The following is a 19,420-nucleotide window of genomic DNA, read 5'->3' as shown; positions in this document are numbered from 1 at the left end:
TCAGGGACAGGTAAGTGAGTCAGGCTAATGTTAATTTTCGGGTATCTTTTTAAGCGAAAATTACAAGTTTAAATTTTAATCTATTTATTCGATTCTTATTATTTATCTTTGATTATTTTTCAAATAAATAGTTGTATTGACATTTTTTCAATGATTTCAGATTTTTAAAATTGTCATCCCAGGCTCTATACCCGAGCTCCAAACCTTTTTTTTAAGTGGAGGTGAAAGCGACGCCTTCGTGAGAGTTTATTCTCCGTATAGGACTAGCAAGTAACGTTCGAGATTCATATACCTTATGTCTTCGTGTGAATTTATTCTCCGTATAAACATAAGGGAATGTATCCTCTCGAGTTTAACTTGGTCCACATAGGCTTGTAATGAGCTTAGGACTGAGGGTCTGACAAGCCCAAGGGGGCACTAGCAAGGAGAACTCGGGTACCTTTTTTTTAGAACCTAAACCGGGAGACAAGGAATTAGAGCCCACCCCAAAACTTCATTTCAAAACCTAGGCTATCTTGAGTCATTTTCTACTTTATTTTATGTTTAGAGCATGTAAACTAGAAGTTTATATGGTTAGGACTTGTTCATACGGGATAGAGATTATGTCCGGGTAGGAATAATAAGCATGTGAGGTAGATATCATGTGGGGTAGGACTTATTATTATTATTTTGATTATTATCTTTATCTCACTAACTTTTTTTCCTTCATTTTTATTTTATTTTATTTTATTTATCATTTACATCATTTAAAAGAGGTGTTGATCCATAAAAACGTGTTCGTTAAACATAAATAGTTTTCATTAATGAACAAAGGGGTTGTAATGCAAGAGGTAAAAAAGCAGATGTCCAACTATGGTCAGAAAAGACTCAAGAGGAAAAGGGAGACAATCTGCAAGGTAACTATGTGTCAGATCTGGTTAGTTATGCTTTTGTCAGCCTTAAGCAAAACAATGTTCAAGAACTGTGGACAACTAGAAAAGTGACTAGAAACAGAAATTTTTCCAGCGGTATGGTGATATCGTGCTTCTACTCTATGTCAAGATACACGAACCCCTAGTTCGAGCATTAGTGCAATTCTAGAATCCGGGTACAGTTGTTTCACATTTAATTAAGAAGATATGGTACCCACCATTGAAGAATATACTACTTTGTTGTATTGTGAAAGAATCAGAACGGACCAGGTCTACACCAAGTACATCAAAAGTCAGCCTTTCAATAATGGGCTGGCAAATGTTGCAGGGGTAGATGAAAAGTGGGTCAACCGGATTCAACACAAGGGTAAAGGATAAAGAATTGCTTGGACCCACACCAAGCAATTAATGAAGAATCATACTGACGAATGGAAGGTGATTGATCTCTTCGTATTGGGTATTTACGACTTAGTTATTTTCCCAAAAACTTTGGGATACATCGAGGCAGCTGGGGTAGAACTGTTCAGAACAAATCCATTCTGAAAAGATCTTCCGAATACTGGAAGGTGAAGCCAACATCCTGAAAAGGAAGTTCAAAGAACAAGATAAAAAAGAGACATTGAAAGAACAATTAAAGACTTCCCAGAGACGTTTGTTAGAAAGCCAACACCAAGATAAACGATTGAGGACCAAGGTCACTGATCTGGAAAGATCCTTTCAAAGACAACAAAAGGATAACAAAATGATAGATGAATTAGAGGCCATTATTGACAAGTTCAAGAAGCATGCAAGTGAGCTTCAGATAGTTCCCTTTGATTGAGGATTTCAATGGCGTCTTCGTTGGGAACAAGCTCAACAAAGGGTAAAAACCAGAGATATGGCTATTCGAGACTTCTTAGAACAAGTATAGAAAGTTGCACATCACTTTCACGTTTTGGCAAAAGAAGCTGGAGTGGTCCGATAGGGTATTCAGCCGGTGACAGATAAAGGAAGAAGACTTGTTAACCTGCTAGAAGCCATTTGGGGTCTAGAGGATTTAGTTTTAATGTACCTCTGAGTTGTTTTTGACCTCTTAGAAATAACACTTTTGCCCCAATAAAGATTATTTATAATAATAGACACATTTTTGGATAAGTGCCTCAGAACTTCATACATCATGCATTCTTGTATATTTCACATTATTTTTCTTTTTCTTTTTATTACATTTACATTAACTAATAAGAGATGTCTCATAAAAAGGGACAAACACTAGACACACCGAGCATTGGACACACCCTATCCTCACAATACCCATTCAAGGAAAAGGAAAATGGAAGCTAAGATCACTCAACTTGAAGAAAAAATGCGAAGGTTACAAAGGGAGCTTGAAGAAAAAAATAAGTTAGAATAATCAAAGCACTTTGGAATCAATCACTAAAAGCCAAGAATATTTGGTTGATCAAATCATTGCAAGGTTGTATGGCCTAAATCAAATGAATGTTCCTGGGGCAGGGGAATCTGAAGGGATGGTCGTACCACCTACTCCACAGGTGGTTATTTCACTTGGAATCTTACCAGGACGTCAAGGAGATTCATATTCCACGAAAGCATAAGTCGTTGTAACCAACCCTCAAAATAATTCAGATTATTACCATGTTTCAGAGTTTGATGAGGAAGTCAAAGAAAAGATGGTAGAAATGACCATTAAGTAATGAAAGACAAAAAGAGGTAGGTCGAGTAGAAAACCTCCCATGAAGAAGAGAGAAGGAGATATCAAGAACATCAACATTTTCAACACTAATAAAAGCGTTACGATCTTTAAATCAAAACCAACTGCAGCTATACCGTCAGGTACTTCTAGACAAGATTCAAGGGAATCAAGGGGAGAAAGAGGAAATGAGCATTTTGATCCTATTCCCATGACATACAAAGAGCTTTATCAATAACTTTTTGACACACATGTGGTGTCACCATATCCAGAGAAACCTCTAAAGCCCCCGTACACCAGATGGTATGACAAAAATGCACACTGTGAATATCATGGCGGTGTTCTAGGGCATGCTATTGAAAACTACCTCACCTTTAAAAGAATTGTCCAAAGAATGTGCAGTAGGAACTGGATTCATTTTAACAGTACATGATCACCCAACGTTGCACAAAACCCTCTGTCTAATCATCAAGAGAATGAGGAACATGTAATCACTAAGAAGAAGGGTAAGAAGGTCAAAATTAGAGTTTTCGAAGTGAAGTCACCTTTGTCTTGGGTATGGAGGCAAATGATAAATGCAAGGTTTATTGCACCGCATCCTAGCATATCAGACTGCAAAGGTGGCATTCATTGTTGTTATCATAATGAGGATGTACATGATGTACAAGAATGTATCGAATTTAAAGCCTTGATCCAGCTAATGATAGACAGAAAAGAGCTAGAGTTTTATGATGAAAGTAATGGCATTCCCGAAGTAGATGTTTGTGCAACTGAAGATGCATCTGAAAAGTGAATCAAGGAGCAGGGTATTTGGGGACGAGACAAGAGGAGATAACACTATTACCACAGAGTTGTGTTGCATGTGAAATAATATCTTGTTTGAATTTATCTCTTATATGCTTTAATTTTTTTAAAATGACATTTCTTTGAGTAATAAAGAATTGCTTGAAATTTAGTGAATATAAAAAGTATAATGAAATGCATATTTTGAGAAATGAGGTTATAGCCTTTTAACATATGTCAAGATCAAATTCCTTTTTTTCATTAAAAAAAACAAGATCCATATCTTTTACTCGAAAAAGAAAAATGTTATTTCACTTATACAAGTATGGAAGTAGACAATATGGGGCATCTCCGATGCATCACATTGCAAGATCAGTTTAGTTTTCATATATGTTAAGGATTTTCTGTGGTGATATACAATTTTCACAAATGGAATGGTGGATAAACAAATTTGGCTTAGATCAGTTGCTTAGAAATTGAGCTCTAAAGATGAAATTTTTTTATTTTCACTAACACTCAGACTATAACATATTCTTTCTGAAAAACTTAGAAAATATCAAAATCGAAGAATTAATGTGATATTAATGAACGATAATTTTAATAGCGCTGGGGGCACGCCGCTGAAAGTAGTAGGCTGTTAATCTTGGGAGGTAATGTCTGAAGCAACTATGGTGGTAATGTCCGAGCTTTATGAAGTGAGTTTCATTTTAGTTTGTCAAGTCGAAGACTTTCTGACACTTGAATCCTTTCACTATAGGTATTCCTCTAAAGTAATGGGTAATGTTAAGTTCCCTAACTTTATGAATACGAGTAAATTCAGATCCTGACACTAGTATTTATGTGTCGAGATGAATCTCCCAGTAAAATCTAAAGCGAGGACATCAAGGTCCTCAAGTTTAACAAAGTATAATTTAAAGAAAGGCAATAAGGCCTGAAATAACGTGGATTTAAAATTAAACTTTGATGAAAGGTGGACTAAGGGAGTCAAGAAACATCTGTTATAGTTACTACACAAAAACACTCAGGGGTTTTATTTTTTATATTAAAATTTCGGTGCTATCTCTGCTTAAGGAGTTTACGAAACTTGAACAAATAGAAGATTCCTGAGAACTGAAATAGAAATGCTCTCTAAAGGGCCTTACAGTAAAATACATCAGTTGTGCTATTTTGTTTATACCCTATTTGAAAATCATGAAATTCAAAACCAAATCGCATTGCCTTCCAAAATCGCATGGATCTTGATACTTGTCAAATGGCTATAACCTTTGAAAAACAACTTGTGTGGTTCATTTATTAGATATTCGGTGGACTGATACTTTGCTTCAATTACTCTGACAACATTTTTATACCAAACCTCTAAAAAAATGAGATATATCTCAGATAAGACATAGTTTCTCAAAAAATCGGCTGAAGGACCTGAAACGATATGGGGCATGTAACATCCTAATAATTGGGTCAGTGACTAAAATGTAAATTTTGGAAATTTGGTGCTTAATTTCGAAATAAGTAAAAAGTTTAGGGATTTAATCGTAATAGCTTTGGGTATGACTGATTGGAAAAGAAGGAAAGATGGAAGGTTATTATGGTCTTTTTAAAGGAAAGATTTTATCTTCCGTCTTTAAGTGATATAAACACGTGGAGTTGGGTGAGAAAAAGGAAAAGTTTGGAACTTCTTCTTCTTCTGCTTATTCCTCTTCCTGTAAGCTTCATTTTAAGGTAAGTTGATTTCAAGTTATTTGTTCTTTGAAATTTTAAGTTGGTTTTGACTCTTTGGGTATTAAGAAAGCTTAAGGAAGCTTTAGGAGAAGTAAAAACTCAAAAGTGGATAAGTTATGAGAGATTAATTAAAATGAGTTTTTGATTGAATTATTGAAAAAGAAGGAAAGTTTTGGGCTAAGAAGCATTTTCTGGGTAAGGGGTATCGATACCTATTGAGTAGGTACCGATACTACAAGAAAAATTATGAGGAATTGATTCATCAGGTATCAATACCTGTATGAACAATATCGATACCATATTGAAGAGGTATCGATACCTATATGAAGGGTATCGATACCAGGGAACATTAAAGCTAATTTTGGTATCGGTACCAGGGTAGGGGTATCAGTACCAGGTTAGGGGTATCGGTACCCTAGCATATGGCTATCGGTACTGTGAGGGTAGTACCGATACTACTTAAGTTGGAAAGTTGAATTGGAGTTTTATTTAGTTTGTATTGATATGAATCGTAGCAAGTAATTCGAATCTTAACATTCATTAAATTTCGTATTCGTGTAGATATCGATTGAGAGCAAGGTCTGAACAAGTTGAAAAGTAATAGTCATCAAGAAAAAGATAAGAGATCGGTATTGACTAGTGAGGCCATGTGAGTGCATATTAGATAGTATATGATGTTTGATGGAAATAAGACATGCGACAAGTCTATTTCCAATAGTGTTACACATGAATTTATGAACAAGAACATGTGTTTAATATGAGTATATGTATGCTTGATTATATGGATTGATATATTCTTGTATGTGCTATGTGATTCATGTAAAAGCACTATTAAGTGATAATAGGAGAATATAAAATAAGTTATGAAATTATATGAATATAAAAGATAAGTTATGTGATAAGATCTATGTGATATATGAAAATGAAATATAAAACTATGCGAATACATGATATGAGATAAATTAGGTAATAATATGAGAATGTGATAAAAGTGAGTTAATGAGAAATGATATGAGCTAAGTAAGCAAATGTAAAGGTTATATAAACAATAGGAACGTGAGTTGGGCAAGTATATAGTGGTATGATCATTTATGTGAAATAGTAAATTAAAATTATAAGATGAAATGAGAAGTGAAATAAGCCAAATAAGATTAACCTATAGGATGATATGAGAATAGTATATCAACTAGGAGATTTGAACATAAGTGATGATAAGAACATATAAGATAAGCTATAAGGGAAAAATTCATGTGCTTAAATAAAATTATGACACATGTGTTATATGATAAAGATCTATGGAGCCATATGAGAGGTTATATAAGTTATATGAAATTGAATTAAGTAAATAGATTAAATAGTATATAAATGAAATAATAGAAGTGATGTATACTTATAAGTATAAAATATGTTACGTGATCTAGATGATTATAAGAGAATGAAACATAAGCTATATGATATGCTATAAGTTATTATACACACACACACACACACACACACACACACACACACACACACACACACACACACACACACCACACACACACACACACACACACACACACACATATATATAAATATATAAATATATAAATATATATTACTATGAGTTATAAGAATGTTATATGATCTATGTGACTATGTGTGAAAAGGTATAAATTATTCTATTATAGAGTATGTGAACATATGCATAAGAGATAAGTCATGTGAATATGAGCTATGTGCTTATAAGTGATATAATCACATGATATGATAAGAAGTGATGAGAAAATGTGTTTATGTAATATGATTATGTGAAATAAGATAAATGATATTGCCCTTGTTATATTCCATGAGAGCTAGAGGTATAGTTGGCATGCCAAGAGTCGAGGGTTCTACGTGGTCCTTTGGGACATATCTGTAATTCTGTGGAACATATATGTGGTACTTCGGTACACTTATTTGATCCATTGTATTATGTATATGGTTCTTACGGAGTGGTCCTTCGGGATATCTGTGATATGTGGTCTTTCGGGACATAGTGATCCTTCGGGACATAGAGGTAATTCGGGAAAAATTCTAAGTGCCCCTAGTGGGATTTATACGAGCTGTGGTGACAGTATATGTGCACAACTTCAATGTACTCGCATATCTTTAGTTCTCCAAAATGTACATGGGCTAATAAAAGAAATAACATAAAGAAACCTCTTGTAATATTATATGCTCAATTTGTGAAAGGTATGGTTAGAAGTGCTACAAAGTTTAACTATCAAATTATATGTTCGAAATGAATCATATGATAGTTAAGAAAGTTAAGTGTAAGAATAAATAATTAAAAGATATGAATGAATATAACAATGCTATTAATGACATGATTTGTGGATGTGTACATTTGTTTATATGTAATGTTATATTGTTTTGAGTGATAGCATTGTATGATATATTTATTCATGGTTAAGTAGTTAGAGTTCCCTTTATAAGTTAATGCCTCACTAAGTCATCAACTTAGCGTGTGAGTGTTTCACACGTAGGTTTCTGGAAGCAAAAAGAGGAGCAAAGTAATGATAGTCAATGCAAGACAGGCCAACCTCTCATTTCCTATGATCTGAAAGAGCTTAGAATTATTTGTATTTTGTTTATTGGATAGCAATTAATTTTTTGAATTATATACACTCTGATCAGTTTTGAAGATACTTTATTTGTAATAATATGATTTATGAACTTTTATTGAATAAAAGTGGATTTTGTTTTCATGTTGGTATACAAATATAAGTTTTGAAAAGTCATTGTGACACCTCGGACTCAGATCCGGGTTGGATACAGGTTGGGGGTGTTATATTTAATGGTATTAGAGCTAAGGTTTAGCCGGTTCTAGGCTTAAACCAAAGTCAAAGAAGTTTTAAAATGTTTACATGCCAACACAAAGTGAAAATTTTCTGATCTGATAGAGTAAGGAGTGAGCTATCTTGTTAATAGAGTAGGATTAGAAGATTATATTAAAAGTATAGTAATAAAAGTTTCAAAATAAGTGAAAGGTGATAGACCTGATGGTGGTAGTAATATACGCCTTTGTAAAAATTAAGGATTGTTTTCAGAAGATTGAAAATAAAATCGAATAGTGTTAAAGGATCTCCATTGTTTCAAAGTGGAGAAGTTAGATGAAGTAGTTTAGTTTCTATCCGGTCGAGCTAAAGTATAGTGAACAGATGTTAACACAAGAATAATAGAAGATTCAGTGATGTGGATACTGTTTCGGAAGAGTTTAAGAATGGGTACATTGGTGATTAATTTATAAGACAAGGAAGTTGAAATATTGAGTTTGAACAAAGGAAATTTCATGGTGTATGGAAAAGGATGTGGATTTGATAAGTTAAGCTAACCAAGTATGGTGTGGATAAGATAGAATATGGTGTTCAAGTGTCATCATTAGAACTTTAAAAGATGAAACGATGTGGGTAGAATTTGTAGAAGAGTTCAAGAATAAGTGCATCAGTGACAAATTTATAAGATAAATGAAACCAAAGTTTATGAGTTTGAAACAAGAGAATAGTACTTTGTATAAGTAAGAGTGTTGATATGATAAGGGTTGCATCCTAGATTAAAAGAGTTAGCGCTAGTTAACAAGGTTATGTGATGGAAAGTGTATCGGAGTTAAAAAATTTTAAGATACTATCAGGCTAAGTTAATCAATTATGAAGTGAATTTGGGATACGGTTGTATATTTTGATCATGGTATTGTGAGGTAGTAAAGAAGATAAGGATTCGTATGTTTGAAGGAAATACAAGTACAAGAGATGATAAAGAATAAGATTTTGTATAAACAAAGTTAACTACTAAAGTCATAAAAAGGTGATAAAGATTTGGTGATCGAAGATAAGTATAAGTGATAGGAAAAGAGTACAGAAATATGAAGGAAAATAAAAATATGAAGTTTAAAGGACCTAGTGTGACAAGGATTATATGGAAGAGTAGATTATAAGTTGATACAGAAATAAGGAAAGTATGTAAGGTTGTATAAAGAGATTGTTTAATTTTGTAAAGTGTATGGTTTAATCATATATGATGAAGGAAATCAATTAATTTATGATATAAAGTAATAAGAATGAATGTTACTGTTTATATGATAAGTGACAGTAGATGAATGTATAAAGGAAAAAGGTAGTTGAATAACTAAAGGAAAGAGAGATTAAGTAAAGGAAACAACATGAGAACATTAGAAGATATGTACTTATCAATGTGTGCAATGAAAATTAGAGGACGAATTTTCTTAAAGGAGGGGAGAATTGTAACATCCCAATAATCGGGTCAGTGACTAAAATGTAAATTTTGGAAATTTGTTGCTTAATTTTAAAATAAGTAAAAGGTTCAGGGATTTAATCGTAATTTCTTTGGGTAGGACTGATTGGAAAAGAAGGAAAGATGGAAGGGTATTATGGTCTTTTCAAAGGAAATATTTTATCTTCCCTCTTTAAGTGATATAAACAAGTGGAGTTGGGAGAGAAAAGGGAAAAGTCTGGAACTTCTTCTTATTCCTCTTCCCGTAAGCTCCATTTTAAGGTAAGTTGATTTCAAGTTATTTTTTCTTTGAACTTTTAAGTTGGTTTTGACTCTTTGGGTATTAATAAAGCTTAAGGAAGCTTTAAGAGAAGTAAAAACTTAAAAGTGGATAAGTTATGAGAGAATAATTAAAATGAGTTTTTGATTGAATTATTGAAAAATAAGGAGTTAATGGAATTAGAAGATGAATTTGACTTGTCATAGGTATGAATAAGAAATTCAAAGTGTTAGAAACGAATTTAGAACATGTTGATAAATTGGTAAGATTCTTGGCTTCCAAATTTAATATAGAATATTGGATATTAAGATGAGTTAAAGTGTTATAAGTGGGCTAGAATAAGTGTAGTTAAGTTTAAAGGGCTAAAATGAGGTTATATAAGAAGAATTAAGTAAAGTGTTGGAAATTTTTGGGCTAAGAAGCATTTTCTGGGTAAGGGGTATCGATATCTGTTGAGTAGGTACCGATACTACAAGACAAATAATGAGGAATTGATTCATTGGGTATCGAGACTTGTATGAACAATATCGATACCATATGGAAGAGGTATCGATACCTATGTAGAGGGTATCGATACCATTGAACATCAAAGCTAATTTTGGTATCGGTACCAGGGTAGGGGTATCGGTACCCTAGAATAGGGGTATCAGTATTGTGAGGGTAGTACCGATACTACTTAAGTTGAAAAGTTTGAATTATAGTTTTATTTAGTTTGTATTGATATGAATCGTAGCAAGTAATTCGAATCTCGACATTCATTAAATTTTGTATTCGTGTAGATATCGATCGAGAGCAAGGTTCGGACAAGTTGACAAGTAATAGTCATCGAGAAAAAGATAAGAGATCGGTATTGACTAGCGAGGCCAGGTGAGTGCATATTAGACAATATATGATGTTTGATGGAAATAAGACTTGCGACAAGTCTATTTCCTATAGTGTTACGCATGAATTTATGAACATGAACTTGTGTTTAATATGAGTATATGTATGCTTGATTATATGAATTGATATGTTCTTGTATGTGCTATGTGATTCATGTAAAAACACTATTAAGTGATAATAGGAGAATATAAAATAAGTTATGAAATTATACGAGTATAAAAATTAAGTTATGTGATAAGATCTATGTGATATATGAAAATGAAATATAAGACTATGTGAATACTTGATATGAGATAAATTAGGTAATAATATGAGAATGTAATAAAAGTGAGTTGATGAGAAATGATATGAGCTAAGTAAGCAAATGTAAAGGTTATATAAACAATAGGAACGTGAGTTGGGAAAGTATATAGTGGTATGATAATTTATATGAAATAATAAAATAAATTATAGGATGAAATGAGAAGTGAAATAAGCCAAATAAGATTGACCTATAGGATGATATGAGAATAGTATATCAGCTAGGAGATTTGAACATAAGTGATGATATGAACATATAAGATAAGCTAGATGGAAAAAATTCATGTGCTTAAATAAAATTATGACACATAGGTTATATGATAAATATCTATGGAGCCATATGAGAGGTTATAGGAGTTATATGAAATTGAATTAAGTAAATAGATTAAATAGTATATAAGTGAAATAATAGAAATGATGTATACTTATAAGTATAAAATATGTTACGTGATCTAGATGATTATAAGAGAATGAAACATAAGCTATATGACATGCTATAAGTTATTATATATATATATATATATGACTATGAGTTATAAGAATGTTATATGATCTATGTGACTATGTGTGAAAAGGTATAAATTATTCTATTATAAAGTATGTGAACATATGCGTATGAGATAAGCCATGTATATATGAGTTATGCGCTTATAAGTGATATGATCACATGATATGATAAGAAGTGATGAGAAAATGTTTTTATGTTATATGATTATGTGAAATAAGATAAATGATATTTCCCACGTTATGTGTCATGAGAGCTAGAGGTATAGTTGGCATGCCAAGAGTTGAGGGTTCTACGTGGTCCTTCGGGACATATATGTAATTCTGTGGAACATATATATGGTACTTTGGTACACCTATTTTATCCATTGTATTATGTATATGGTTCTTAAGGAGTGGTTCTTCGGGATATATGTGATATGTGGTCCTTTGGGGCATAGTGGTCATTCGGGACAAATTCTAAGTGTCCTTAGTGGGATTTATACGAGCTGTGGTGACAACATATGTGCACAATCTCAATGTACTCACATATCTTTAGTTCTTCAAATTGTACATGGGCTAATAAAAAAAAATAACATAAATAAACCTCTTGTAATGTTGTATGATCAATTTGTGAAAGGTATGGCTTGAAGTGCTACAAAGGTTAACTATCAAATTATATGTTCGAAATGAATCATATGATAATTAAGAAAGTTAAGTGTAAGAATAGATAATTAAAAGATATGAATGAATATAACATTGCTATTAATGACATGATTTGTGTATGTGCACATTTGTTTATATGTAATGTTATATTATTTTGGGTGATAGCATTGTATGATATGTTTATGCATGGTTAAGTAGTTAGAGTTCACTTTATAAGTTAATGCCTCACTAAGTCATCGACTTAGCGTGTGAGTGTTTCACACGTAGGTTCCTGGAAGCAAAAAGAGGAGCAAAGCAATAATAGGCAATGCAAGACAGGTCAACCTCTCATTTCCAATGATCAGATCAGAAAAAGGTTTAGAATTATCTGTATTTTGTTTATTGGAAATAGTTGGCATTTAATTAATGTTTTGAATTACATACGCTCTGATCAGTTTTGAAGATACTTTATTTGTAATAATATGAATTATGAACTTTTATTGAATAAAAGTGGAAATTGTTTTTCATGTTGGTATACAAATATAAGTTTTGAAAAATCAATGTGACACCTCAGACTTGGATCTGAGTTGGATACAGGTTGGGGGTGTTACATGGCATCTCCAAGTTTCCAATATATTCTCTTTCTACCACCTGTGCCTCATGATGTGGTTCCTATCAAAAATAGAGCTTGACGTTGCGAATAAGAAGGCCGTGTTACAATCCATGGCCAGACGTGATACTAGATCGAAGGAAAAAAAATAACCATTCTAACCAATCATTTCAAAGTGAGTATGAGCAATACAGATGGTTGCTTTATCCAGCACGGTGTCTCTCTTTACTATGAAGATGGTCATCTAGAAAGGTGTAAAAGTCCTACAACAATGAGTTTGCCATAAATATTTTAACCCATGATGACGATAAATTCATTCACTATCGGGCCCCTCCTAAAGCATGAGTTTACTTAAGGATGCCATATCAAAGACAAACAATAGGAATGCAAGCCTTGATGATAATGACAACCCAAATGAGTATGAAAAGAAGAAACTGAGACGCTTATAACTCAACGACGTTCAAATAAGATTTGTTTCCAAGATTCTCATGCAAGAAATTCAAAGCACTCTGCAAGAAGCACTGTGGGTGATATCGATAATGATTGTGAATAAAATGATGCCATAATTATATATATATATATATATACATAGTTTTTTTTGGCTAATGTTATAGATACACAATTAATTAAAATAGAATTGTCTGTAAATTTCACAAAATTTAGAATTTATAGATGTCTTTTCAGATAAATTATTGGGATTACCTATAGATCGAGAGGTGGAAATTTAAGGTTGATGGCTATTAAGGTATTGAACATATTTCTATGATTTAATATCTAATGATTTGAGTGAGTCAAGAGAATTAGGGGCTCAATTATAAGAGTTGGTTGATCAAAGTTTTATTAGCCCGAGTATTTCATTTTGGGAAGTAATCATGTTATTAACGAAAAGAAAGATAAATCGATAGGGTTAGGTATAAATTTTTGGCAGTTAAATAAGACTCTTCGAGAGAAGAACTTGGATACCAAACTATTCCGATATTAGAAGGTATATGGAGGGCATATGTAATTGATTCCAAGGGATCATGTGAAAAATAGTTTCTTTTAGAAGAATTGCTTACAATAACAATTATTAATCGAACATCAACATAGTTTGTACGAAGCTTTGTATGGGAGAAAAGGTTGAACACCATTAAATAGGTTTGAGTTAAAAGATCTAAATCTAGTTGGCCCTGAATTAATGAAAAAAATGGAATATAAAATGAAAGTCACCTAAGATAAATTTAAGATAGCTTCCGATTAACAGAAGTATTATGTTGATCTAAAGAGAAAAGAGATTAAATAGCAAGAAGGTAATAAATTTTTTCTGTAAGTATCGCATTGGAAGAAAGAATTGTGGTTTGGGCTGAGTCCCATAATTTATTTAACCTTATGATATTTTATCCATTAGCTTTTCCTCCAGAAATGGACAAGACCTATAATGTTTTTCATGTATCGCTGCTTTTTAATTACTGATCAGATAAATCACATGTTCTTACATTAGGGAAAATAGAAATTCGATCAGATTTGAAGTATGAAAAAAACAATGAGATCTGGACTCAAGAAATCCATAAACCGTGTAACAAAACGATTACTCTAGTTGAAGTGTTGTGGTAAAAGCATAAAGTCTTTAAATTTGAGGACAAATTTTCTTAAGGGGGTAATTGTAATACCCCAAATATCAGGTCAATGACTTTATTGAAAAGATTTAAAATGTGAGGATTTATTTGATTAAATGATAATAGATGAGAGAAATGATTTGGAATAGTGGTTTAGACTAAATTGTAACAATGGATGATTAAAAGGGAATTTTGGTCATTTGGAATAAAATGAATTTAAAATACATATCCTTATTAGGGATTTAATAGGGGAAAAGGGGAAAGGGAAGTTAATTACTCATCTTCATCTTCTTCTTCCCGTAGGTGGTACTCTTCTCCAAAGCAAAAGGTAAATCTCATTTAATTAGTTTTCCTTTCGATTATGGTTTGTTATTACAACCTTAAGTGATATGTAAGCTTAAGGAAGGGTTAAATGAGGTTAAAACTAGGTGATGGATAAGTTATTAGAGATTAGAGAAAATGAGTTTTTGAAGGATATGTTGGAATATGAGTTTTTAATGATGTTTATTAGTGTATTTGACTTGTCAAAGAAGTAACTAAGAGATTATAAGCTTTAGATATGAGTAAAAAACATGTTAGAAAAAGTGGTGTGATTATTAGATTGAAATGTTATTGGGAGATTTTAGATGCTTTAAGAAGCTAAATGAAGGAAAGTTAGTAAGGATAAGTAAAGAAGAGTTTAATAGGATTTTTGGGTGTAAACCTAAGGAAATTTGACCAAATTTGGGTAAGAATCAGGCTGAAAAATGGAAAATATGGGTATGGGTATCGGTGCTGATAGAACAGTACCGTTACTATAGGCTTAAATGGGCAAAAATGTGATGAACAATATCAGTACCGATGCAAGTGGTATCGATACTGATGGGGTATCGATACTATAAAGGAAAGTTTCGATACCATGGATAACAAAATGTCAAAATGGTATCGATACTGAAAAGGGAGTATCGATACCATAATGTTGTAATATTGATACTGAGAGAAAGATATCGATACCATAGTATAGAAATATCGATACCATGGTAGGGGTATCAAATACTATTGAACCTGGAACTACTAGTTAGGTTGAAGTTGTTATAGAAATGTAAATAATAGTACTTGTGAATATTATTAAAGTATAAATGTTAGGAAATATACTAACATTTGATATTGTACGTATCTTTAATGTATGCTTGAGTAGATCAAAATCAAACTCCCAAGTCAAGCAAAATGAAAGACAAAAGCAAAGTAGATGAGTAATCAGATTTGCATTCTGGATATAATCACGAGGCAAGCCATGTGAGTACATTTATTGTAATTATTTGAGAAGAATAAGATTCGCAATTATTCAAATTAGAATGTTTTAAGTTAATATATGTTTTATAGTATTTAATATGTTATCATTATATGTATGGAAAGAATATTATGAATGAGTTTTTGAGTATGAACTGCTCTAAAATGAATCCATAAATGAAATGCATGAAAGGATACATTAAGGCATGAAAGGATGCCATAAATGAAATGCATGAAAGGATGCAATAAGGCATGAAAGGATGTCATAAATGAAATGCATGAAAGGATGCATTAAAGCATGAAAGGATGCCATAAATGAAATGCACGAAAGGATGCATTAAGGCATGAAAAGATGTCATAAATGAAATTAACGAATAATTACTAAACAAAAATGAAAAAGAAAAATGTATAAGGAAGAAAGGTATGTTGGACATACTAAAGATGTTTATGATAATAGTATGAAAGAAGTTTGGTTTCAATAATAGGGACTTATCTAATCCTTATGGATGATACGAATTAGTTCAAAAAAAACTAAGAAATTAATAATAAGTTTTTGAATTTTCGTATTGGTAGTTGGTGTGCAACCCATGTAAATTATAGTAATGTTTAGGAAATGACTATTTTGGTAATATGAAATTAAAAAGTTAATTGATAATATGAATAATTACTAGAGTAGGATCTGTTCTAAAATAAAAGATTAATGACCTAGCTGTGTATTTGATAGAAAGGTGTCAATCATGCCAGTTAGATGAAAGGTTAAATACCTTTGTGTAAAAGACTAAATGTCTAATGGTGCCAATAATGCAAGTTGGATGAAGGACTAATTGCTTACTCGTGCTAATTGATATAAAAGGATGCCATAAATGAAAATGTATAACCACACATAATTGGTATGGAAGAATGCCATAAATGAATATATATAGATATATAACAGTGCATAATTGGCATGAAATGATGCCACAAATGAAAATACTTAACGATATATTAATGGTGTATAAGGCGCCACTCATGATAATTATAAAAGATAAAGGACTAATTGACACTTTAGTTCAATACATGTGCATTACTTTCTCATTTAATGTACATAGGGCAAATAAAGAATAATTGGGAAGAATATATGGAAGGATAAGTATACTGAACCTACTAAGAATAAATTCGATGAGTGTATAAAAGAAAGTTGGTTGAAATGAGAAGGATTTATTTGATCCTTATGGAATATACGATTTAATTCGTCATTTAATATTCATGAGATACATATGCATAAATTTCAGTTTCTTTATAATAATATGCCTCACTAAGTAAATACTTAATGTGTGTTGATTTCATGCGTAGGTAAAAGCAAAGAATAGTTCGATACGGGGTTTAGTAGCAGCTATCATAAATCTAAGGTTGACTCTCATCAGTAACGATAGGACAATCATTTTTATTTTGAACAATGATGGCATGTAATCAAAATTAAGAAAAAAATGCTCTAGAAAGTATGTAAAGTGGAAATATTGGTAGTATATTTCAACAACTGTTTTATAATGGTACTAAAATGTTTTAGTTTAAATTTTTAAATAAAATTTTACGCGTTCATAAATGAAAAACTGTTTTAAAAGTGACGTGACATCTATATCTTGTGTACGGAAAAAATATACGGGAGATGTATGTTACATTTATTGGTATCAGAGCTACATGTTTAGTTGATTTTCGGTCGAAACCGGATTTGATTGAATTAAGCAAAAGGATTACATGTCATTAAGACTGTCAAAAGTTACGGTATGGTATCAATTAGAGTGTGATTGATGTCACTCTTTATTAACTTGAGTGTTATTCTTATGTATGTCCTAATAAATGTCGGAAACTAAAGAAAAATGTGCGAAAGTATATGATATTGAAAAGAAGGTCAACATCAAAATCGACCCAAGAGTATCCGATATGATTTTAGTATCATGCCGTAGAAGGGTAGAAGCTGCTAGGGATTTTCTTCCATTCTGTGGAATGAATGCCCCAACGTTTAACGACGTTTCTGTAGTTGAGGAATCTATTAAAAAGTTTAAACAATTTACAAGAGAAGTTGAATTGGATGAGGATCCAGAGGAGGTTTCTGAATCTAGTGATGATTCTGAGATTTCTTCAGGTAAGCATAAATAATTGAGAAATATTTAAGTGAAGCATTTAATTGTTCAAAGTATTGTTAAATTGAGTAAGAGGAACTGAGTAAGCGGTAAATACATTGGCTATTAAAAACTTATAGAAAAATGAGTTATTAGTGGATAAACTGATTATGAGTTTGTTTAAGAATAAATGTTAAGTTTTATAGACCTAATAGACTTACTTTTATAAGGTAAAATGTGAAAATGGATTTTCTACCCATTTTATACTTCAATGAATTATTATATAAAAAGTGAGATTAATTCTCGAGAACTTGGAAAAGTGTCAAGTCCATAATGATAGGAAAAAGAGTAAAACTTAGTGATATGATCTCGATTATGAGTTTTGAATCATATATATGATTGCCTGATCGTGATTCTAGTAAGAAATTAAATTGCTTGCTTTGAACGAAAGATGATGGAAGTTGTAGTTTGGATATAATGAAATTATGGCGAAGGTATGGGTTGGTAATGGCGTGGAATATGAAAGATGGATTGAAAAGAAAATGGATTATGACCCTCTAACTATATGGAGTTAGGAACTGGCAATATAAATAGATGGAATCGAAGTGGAAATAGATAGAACGTGACCCACTAGCTATAGATGACCTAGGAACTAACACTATAACAAAAAAGAAATGGATGAAGTCAACAAGACTATCTTGAAGCCGATAAAGTTCTACAAGAGAACAAGAATGAAAGCAACCTCTCAAAGATGTTTTATAAATTCAATGTTTGTCTAGAAATGATCCCAAAGGTGCTTATTTATAGTTTTTCTAAGCAGCATATGAAAAAGCTTAAAAGATGAAAACATTCTCATCAATTTAGCAACAAAATGCACTTGAATGCTTTGTATTCTTATCTTCAAGGTTGGCTAAAAATTCTAGATCAATTTGGGGATGAATCTAGACAATTTGAAGCTGAATTTGACATTAATTTCGTCCAAGGGGTGAAAGACTGTTGCTATTCCATGCTGAAAATTGTCTTAACAAGTGAATTAAATCACCCTTCATTGCATGCTCCCTTGAAGAATATGAACATCCCTTGAACTTAGATGATAAAATCAGCTTTGAATGCATTGAATGGGCGAATTAAGAGTCCTTCAATGGCTTGTCACTTGGCTGAAGTTGAAAAGAATCTCCCTTGGCTCAAACTCATCCAAATCATCCATGCATAAAATTTCCGTAACAAAATTCCAGCCTGCACTGTCTTCAATAAATCGATCATATCTCAAGCTCCCGATATCGGATTAAGGTGATTCAAAAGGCGTTGGAAAGATAAGAGATATAGGAATAATGTTCAATTGATTTCTAGAACCAAACACATCTGTATCGCATCCAGAATTGGAAGACAGTCTGACTGACATTCTTGCATATGATGAAACCATTCAACTTCTCTCATGCACCTAGACACAAAGGTGAACTTTATTCAATATTTAATTGAAAACATGCATGAAACAATTAAGAGTTAATTTAATAAATGAACTAGTTTGATGAATGAACTACTTCCCTAAATGAACTAGATGATTTAAATTCAATGCATGGTTGAATGAACAACACACTTATTAAATGCAATGAATGTTATGCAAACTTTAAATTCTCATTCAAATTCATGCATAAGCAACATATATTGTTCCTCCCTTATTATTCCTTCTTCATCACGTTCCAAACTTGATGTAAACATACTCTCCATGGCTGATTGAAACTCCTTAGCCCTTGCTCGTGTGATGGGGCCACTTGGGTATTTCTCCGGGTCTTTGCTATTGGCGATCATATCAGTCCCTCCCTCTTTAAGACGATTTGTCTCCAAATCATCACCTATATCATAAGGAGACAAGTCAGCAACATTGAAGGTTGCACTGACATTAAACTCA

This window comes from Hibiscus syriacus, unplaced genomic scaffold (genome assembly GCF_006381635.1).
Source record: "Hibiscus syriacus cultivar Baekdansim isolate YM2019G1 unplaced genomic scaffold, ASM638163v2 tig00110271_pilon, whole genome shotgun sequence".
Classification (NCBI taxonomy): domain Eukaryota; kingdom Viridiplantae; phylum Streptophyta; class Magnoliopsida; order Malvales; family Malvaceae; genus Hibiscus; species Hibiscus syriacus.
This window is presented reverse-complemented; position numbering follows the sequence as displayed.